Genomic DNA, 8,126 nt, shown 5'->3' on the forward strand with positions numbered 1-8,126 from the left:
AATGGACTAATCCTAGTTGTGGATAAGTATAAGACTAAACAGCTGTGAACTAATTCCACACGAGGGGAGTCATCACTGGAAAGGTGTCCTGGTGCGAGGCGTGCAGTGGTCCCTGTCCTGCGAACACAGAGAGACACAGAGGCGAGATACCAGTTAAAAAGGTTTGAGAAAGTACATCCTCCACTGACAAGATTCTGTTGTTTAAATGTAAATGGAACAGGTCTGCTCCTTCTCTCAGCCAATATAGAAACAGCTAACCGCACTACAACAAGTACACAAGGTGTAATGAACTTGCTATGAGAATGATCTCAGTAAGTAACTCAAAAAGGAAAGGAGCTTCTCCTTCCTGTTTTCTTTGTTCTCTTCTTGTTAGTGTTTGTATTTGTTCTTTCAAAACACTCCTGCACTCATTCCTCACACTAAAACATGAACCTGGTGTTGTTTACACAGTGACTGGGTGTGAGGCATCTGATCCATGATTTCCCCCTGGGGTCACAGGTCTCGTTTGTCGCCTTTTTTTTCTCCTTAAGACAAAAACAAATTAAAATAAGAGCAGAAAAACTGAGCAGAAATAAACAACTATTAAAATTCTAGATGCACTGTGGAATGTTCAGAGAAAAACAAGACACTCCAGTCTCTATTGTATTTAATATGTGGTATTTAACTGTCAATATGGGGACATTACGACAAGGGAGTGTGCTCAGCTGACCTGTCTATGATTTTATTTTATTTTATTTTTTTAATCCTAGTCTTTGATTAAGTTAAGGAATTTTTCTTTCAAAGAAGAGAAAAGGGATGGAACATGTGAAACACAAACATAAAAATAGGTATGCATTTATCTAATATACTGATGACTACGATTAGGTGAGACAAGTTTTAGGATATAATAATAAGTGTATTATTTCCATCACACTTTTCACCTGAGTCTCCTGTGTTTCTGGATAAAAGAAAGTAATATAACACAAGCAGTTATACAATTTCCGAAAGGCATATTATTTAGAAATAAAGAAGAACTTGGTTATTATTTGGTTATTAGGACACATGAGGAAAGCATTTTAGTTGCATTCATTTTGCCAAAGACATCCATGACTGAAACAAGCTTCCTGTCACCACTGACCACCCTCCTAGCGTTCATGTCTCCACGGTTTCCCTGTCTAGTGTCTTTATTTTGATTTACTCCCTTGTTGTGGTTCCATTCCTTCGTTTCGTTTTCTGCACCCCTCATAATTTGCACTTGTGTCTGGTTTAATGCTCATTTGACCATGTTTTTAAGCCCTGTTTTAGTTTAGTCTTGTTGCTATTTATTGTAAGTCCAGCTGCTGTTTGTTAATCGAGGCTTCCGTGCATGTGAATATAAGCCTGAATGTTTATCCTCGCCCCAATGTTACAGCCTGCATCCCTGGTTTGTCTTCGTGCGCTTTTCTTTACTTTAGTTTATCATGAATTCTCGGACACTCCATGTTAATAATTTGACCCTGGACTTTGGATTTGCCCCTAATAAATCTCACTCTTTTCCACACACTGCTCATCGTTACACTTCCCCAACCTACTATATTTACATTAAAACTCCGTCAACAGCAATCTTTAACGTTGAGGGTTTTTTTAATCTGTGTAAAATTACATAATTTCTGCTGTTTCAGAAGTGAAGGATTTGCGTGCTCTAAATTTTCACCATGCCAATGCACAGAGGTTTTGGTATGGAGATTTTATCCCGATCTATAGGAGCAAGTGTGATGGACTATAAAGTTGACGAGAAAAAAACCATCCGTTTCGCCGCCGTTTATGTCCATAGATGCTGCTATTACCAAAACTAGTACTGCGCTGATTCTTAGAGGACGGTTGATTTGACCGGATGTCGCAGCAGTACGGCCGACTACTCCTGATCATAACGTATTCATGACAACTCAGCCCTTTTTACGACTGAGGTGCTCACACGACAACGCGTGATCTTGCACCTTTTATGTGTTTTAAGAAAAACGCTCAGTGTTTTAAAGTGCAGCAGCGAATTTTGATCTAACGCGTTACTAAGCTCTGTGAGCAGAGTAATTTCTCCCATTGTGTTGAAATGAACAGGTGTCTGTTATTAGTTCAAGCATTGTATGTTCTTTGAAAGGCTCTATGTAAATGTAACTTTGCTCATTCAGTCATATCTTGTGTTCTGTGAAGGACATTTTTTTGAAAACAAACAGCAAAAAGCCTGACTTTCTTGGTGATTTTATTTCTCTTACTGGCTGCCTGGTTCACTGATCACTGCCTGTCCTTGGCAGGATGGATATTGTGTGTCTCTGAAAATGTATTAATATTATTAGTATGTGCCTATCGCTCCTCTCTATTCCAAAGCTGACCCGATTTCCATAATTCTCGTATTGCATAAGACATTTATTTCCATTATATGTTTTAGCATTCAGGTGGTCATTTTTCTTTTCAACAGTTATTGGCGTGATCCAATAGATCCAAAGTCAAACGAGTACGCACATCATGTGTTGAACCCATCCATAGTATTTTTCTGCTTATCTAATATGCCAATATTTTCTCGTAACCATCCCACCAAGTACGAAAAACACCCAAACCTAAATGCTTAGTAACTAAAGTAAAGCTTGTGTCAGTGTCTTAATTTATATTCTGCATTAGTTCATCAAATGGTTATTTATTGAGAGTGAGTCTGTATTTTGTATTTGAAAAAAAATAAAACTGTCAGCATTAAGCAGGTTTGTTGTCAGGTTTGAAGGCTGTGGTTGTGCTATTTTTCTGGCCTTTCTGGTCAACTAATTTCTGTACCCAGTCATTTCATCAAGGGAGGTGTGTTGCTATTGAAATGTCTAACTTGCTTCATCTAGGGAATTCATGACATACATTAGAATTACATTTATTATAGCTGCAGGTGGCAAGTAAAGGGTCCAATCATTTTATCACATCTGCACAACTTGGTTGCTGATGACATCCCATATAAAGTTCACCAGCCTTTGTGGTTGGTTTTGAGGTTTTGTTTCCAGGAATGTTGTATTTTGAAACCAATCTCTCAATTATCTCTGCTGAATTGCTTTATATAAATATTATTTTTCTGATTCGACATGACTAAGAAATATAGTTTCCCCAGAAGGTCAGTTCACCCCAAATGTACTTGCATTCACAGTATGTTCATATACACCATTGAAGTTTGGTGATAATCTAACACTCTATGGCTAAGTTTTAGCCTATTAATAAAAATCCTGCTCTTGGGGATTGATAGTTAAATACACATATTTTTGATCATTATTTACAAGAAGATCTGCATTTTTTATATTTAAAAGGTATCTCTAGATCAAAAGGTCACTGACTTGTTTGAAAGGTGCATTTGCCCAACTAATTTAGGTATCAAAAATCAGGCTAAAAAAAGGTTTACGAAACGTATTGAACTTTTTTTATGAAATAGTCACAAAGTATTGCACTGTATAAACTGCATTTCTCATGCACAATTGGTACACAATGGGATTGACTCATTTTTCTGTTTTTAAATACCTTTTCATATGTCAGAGGGGCTCTGTTGGCAAAAATGTCCTATAATTCCCATGCTAGCTCAAAGTCCATAAATCAATACTCATGTCAAGTTTCATAAGAATTACTCAAAGAAGTCTTAATTTTTTTTCAGCTGTTTTGAATGAATCAGTACACCTTGGAAGGATTGATAGGTATGTAAGTGCCATATACCATACAAATATCAACATGTTTCAGTCTCATCAACATTTTGATACCAAATTTGGGAAGATTGGAGAAAGGTCCTACGACTAGTGTGTTACAGTTCATCAGCAACATAAAAAGTAGTAGGATATTTAAATTTAAAGTTATTTCTACAAGAATCAACGTTATAGAAGTCCACTGAAGCCAGTTCTATGATTAGCCCATTACCTGAAAAATATTAGCCAGTGTTTGAGTCATCCTTAGGAATCCTTCAGCTTGCTTACAGAAGCAGTATGCAAAATTTCATCTTGATCAGAAGAGCAGTCATTGAGAAACAGTTATTTGCATATTATAATGCCCCATATTGACAAAACTGCTACATTTGGTAAGCTACCTCAAAGTCAATACTGGTATAAGTCTTTTAAATTTCATGAAATCTGAACATGTCCTTCAGGAGTGACAGCTAGTTAAAGTTAAAGTTAAAGCCTGACCTATGTACTACTAATTTGTACTACTAATATTAGACTGGAATAGGACAGCTGTATTTTTTATGTCAGGTTTTTGTTTAAATAATTATTGAGATTCAGACTCTTGCAAATATTTTGACACCAATTTCACTCAGATTGTGTGAAAATCCTAGGACTGGTTTGAAATTAGCAAAAAAATAAAAAAACAAACAAACAAAAAAGTGAAATCTAATGGGCAGAGCCTATCTGAATTCAGGAGAAGCCAAGGAAGAATAAAATAAAAAATAAATAATATTATTTCTATATTCACCTCTGTCTTTTCTTTTGAACATCTGCAAATGTTAAATATAGTTTTGCATGCAGTTCATAAAGGAAAAAGCAAAAATACAATAGAGTCAGAACTTTTGTTTCTTTGTCACACAGTTTTATTATTTTTTTGAATTATTGTATTGTCTTTTAGCACACGTTGGCAAATGTGTCCATCCTCTTGTCGATTGTCCTTGGACTTGTCCTCGGCCTCACACAGCCAGGTGAAAAAGGCTGTCACGGAATTGAGGGCCACACCTTTGCCTCTTGTTGTGCTTGGACAGCAGCTGCTGGTGCACCTTCCTCTGCTCCTCCTGCTCCTCAAGTTTGGCCTCCTTATGAATCTGCTCGATGGTCTTGGGCCCGTGGTCAGCTCGCCGCGACACCCAGTTATTCTAGAAAAGCAAAATCAGCAGATGCATACTTTTGCATCACCATGCGCTGGAATGGCAAACACAAACACACAAACACAGGCAGAGTCTCTAACCAGTCGCAGGTCGATGACGTCCTGGAGCAGGAACCGAATGCGTGAGGAACCCCTCCTCTCCTTCACTGTCTTTTCTATATATTTAAAGTAATGATCCATTTTTGGCTGAGAGAGAGAGAGAGAGAGAGAGAGAGAGAGTGTAAGAGAAACGTCGACAAATTTCAGATATTCTTCACCTTTCGATTCGATCAGGTGTGCTCTCAGCTGAACTCATGTCACAAGACGTTTATGACTCTTATGTAAACCCTGCTGCCTTGCACGTTGGTCAGTGCTGTAAAGCAGTTCACTGCCACTGTGGGTGTAGCTGTGCTGTCATCAGCTGCACTTGGCTTTGGGGAATCCAGGGTGCAGCAGCAGGAGGTGGCAAACGTGGAGGAGGCTGTGAGAGCAAAACCTTCTAACAGCTGACCAGTCCTGAATAAAAGCCTTTCATTTTGTCAGCTGCAGTAGGAGCAGAGCTAACAACCACACTAACAACTTCACTAACAACATGAACTTGGACACTTTTAAAATCATTGCCAAGGCCTAATAATACACTGATATCAGCACAGCATGCTAGTCGCACTATAGATGATGATCCTAATTAGTTGGCTACCCTGTAGTCAGAGTGCAGGCAACAGGCAAGCAACAGAAAACACTGACGGCAAAACTTTTATAAACAACATTTCAACATGCTTGTTTTTTGGTTAAAAGCGTGCATGGAAAAAAAAACCACAATAAAAAAGACCAGGAAACTTGAACACAAATAACTGTCACACTAGTTGGTGACTGAACTGTCAACATCACAACTGCCATTCCTACTAGAGACAAAATTGACAGTCAATATACAATATCCAAAACTTCTTCATCCAGTTTCGATGTGTAAAGTACTTGTTGTGAAAAACGCAACACAGACCAAATCTGGACAAAATCCGCACAGCCGCTGCACTGCACACTAGCACTCATCTACACATGCGCCGTAAACCTTTACATGACATATTAAAGATAAACCGATGCAAGTGCTGAGCATCTGCTGAGAATATTAAATCAACCCAGACCAGGCCCGCGGCCTGCTTACCCTGGCCTTCTCCAAGTCCAGGTCTTTGCCGATGGCTGTGAGGAGGTGGCACAGACGCTCCAGGCTCTCCTCGCTGTGGTTCATGAACAGCTTGACCACACAGTCGTGCATGATGGCCTCTGACAGCATGTGCAGCTTGAACAGCTCCCCGATGAACTTGATGTTACCGATGGACCTCCTGTGGGCCTTGTCCTTCGCCTCCTCCAGATCCTCCTCCAGCCTCTCCCGCTCGTTGGCCTTGCGAGGAGTAACCAGAACAAAGACAAAAGCAAGAAACAGCGCGTTTGGACCGGATAACGACCAGGCCGCCTCCCAGCACTGCTGCCGATTTCAGTCCCCTTTCTCCTGATCTGTGGGTTGGTGAGTCGGGTAAACTAGACAGGAGTGCTGCTTACTGAAGTGGCCGCTTCCAGCTGGTGCCGCAGCTTCTCCAAAACATCATCGTTGACCTTGTCCTTCTCAAACTCCTTCTGACAGCGGTTCAGCAGCAGCTTTTGGAAACCCACAGTGCTGGTGGGCTTGTCTGCCATGGGCACTTTTAACTACACAGGAAAGACATGTAGGAGAAACACTTGGGTATAAGACAGTGTTGAGAGTTCTGTTACTAAATAGAAGCTGATTAAAGCTCCATGTCAGTTTAGAGTGGTTCAAACAGAGTTCACTTCTGTGTGGCATTTGCCTTTGTATGGAACTTCAGCAGCAATGTATGGGAACATGTTACTCACCATAGCCAGGCAGCTGCACATATTGCCATAGACCATAGAGAAGCTGGGCTCATCGATGGCTTTTTCAAAAACCAGGTCAACCACGCCTTTGAGGCGCTCCTCTGTGTCGATGGTGAGGTCCATCACCTGCTTCATCAGCTGGTTAAACATCTGCGGTGTCAGTTTGTTCAGGATACTGCGCACCTTCTGGAAAAGCTCCTGGAGAGGAAAACAGACTACCGACTAAGCTTTCCATTACAAAGATCCCAATCTTTTGTTAAATTCAGCAGTTCTTCCACATAATGACTAACTCCTCACTTTCACCAAATATTTACTCTGCCATTTGGAACTTCGTCATGAACAAAAATCACTCAACTTTGCTATATAGACCGATAAAGGCATCATACATCAATCACACTTTCCGAGAAGTGAAGCACTGGCAGCAAACAGTTTATCAAATCTTATCAACTAAAACCCCTCATGTGCTCCAAATTCAAATTAAAAGAAAACCCATTAGAACCAGCTACAAGAATTTAAGATTTAATCAACATATAACTCCTACAAAAAAAACAAAACAAAACATAATAACCAAATCTGATCCAATAATAACCCTACCGACCAGACAATGCAATGAAGATCTGTCAATCTCTCCAAATGCTGAATTGCACACAAATTTGCAAGAATATTTTTAACACAACCATTGGGTGTTAACCTATAATATATACAAGATCATCCACAGAATACACTACAATATCTACAATACTCTCTCACCAAAATCAACACCACAATCAACACAAGGAACAACAAGCACACAAGATCTGGTCCTCAGTATCATCACACCCCCTGTTTACACTAGAAACCAATGTCCCCCTGCATAGCTACATTCGTGCACACTCCCCGCACACCCACCCAATTAAACAACGACTCTATAATTTAAACATCCAATTCTTGAAGAGCATATCGCAAAAAAAATTAAGTAGCTTTCAAGCCCACCATAACAGGCTGTGACTCTGAAATCTGAAAACAGGGCACAGCGGAGTGAGGTGCTGACCTGAGTTTTCTGGGTCTGGGGGTTCTGGGTGTTCTCCCTTTTCATGCCAGGCTTCCAGGCATTCTCGGCCTTCTTCAGCTGCACTTCGTCGTTCACGGACACGTTGGTAATGATCTTGCGGGGAGGCGGCCGTCTCGGGCCTACACTGAGCAGCTGAAGCAACGAATGGGTGCTCTTTATTATGGGCGGTAACAATGTCACAAAGACCTCGGTCACATAAGATGACCAGGCGCTCATTCATTTGTGATAGAAGAGAAGGGATGAGCGGAGAGACCCACCGGTGCACCCCTGCCTCCAGGAATTGCCCTGCTGAAGTCTGCAGAGGCTGGGTTGAAGTCTGGGTCTCTGGCGATAATGCGAGGGCCCACCTGCTGCAGGGGCAGCTTGTTTTGTTTGA

This window comes from Electrophorus electricus, unplaced genomic scaffold, assembly GCF_041902795.1.
Source record: "Electrophorus electricus isolate QZ-2024a unplaced genomic scaffold, ASM4190279v1 Scaffold34, whole genome shotgun sequence".
Classification (NCBI taxonomy): Eukaryota; Metazoa; Chordata; class Actinopteri; order Gymnotiformes; family Gymnotidae; genus Electrophorus; species Electrophorus electricus.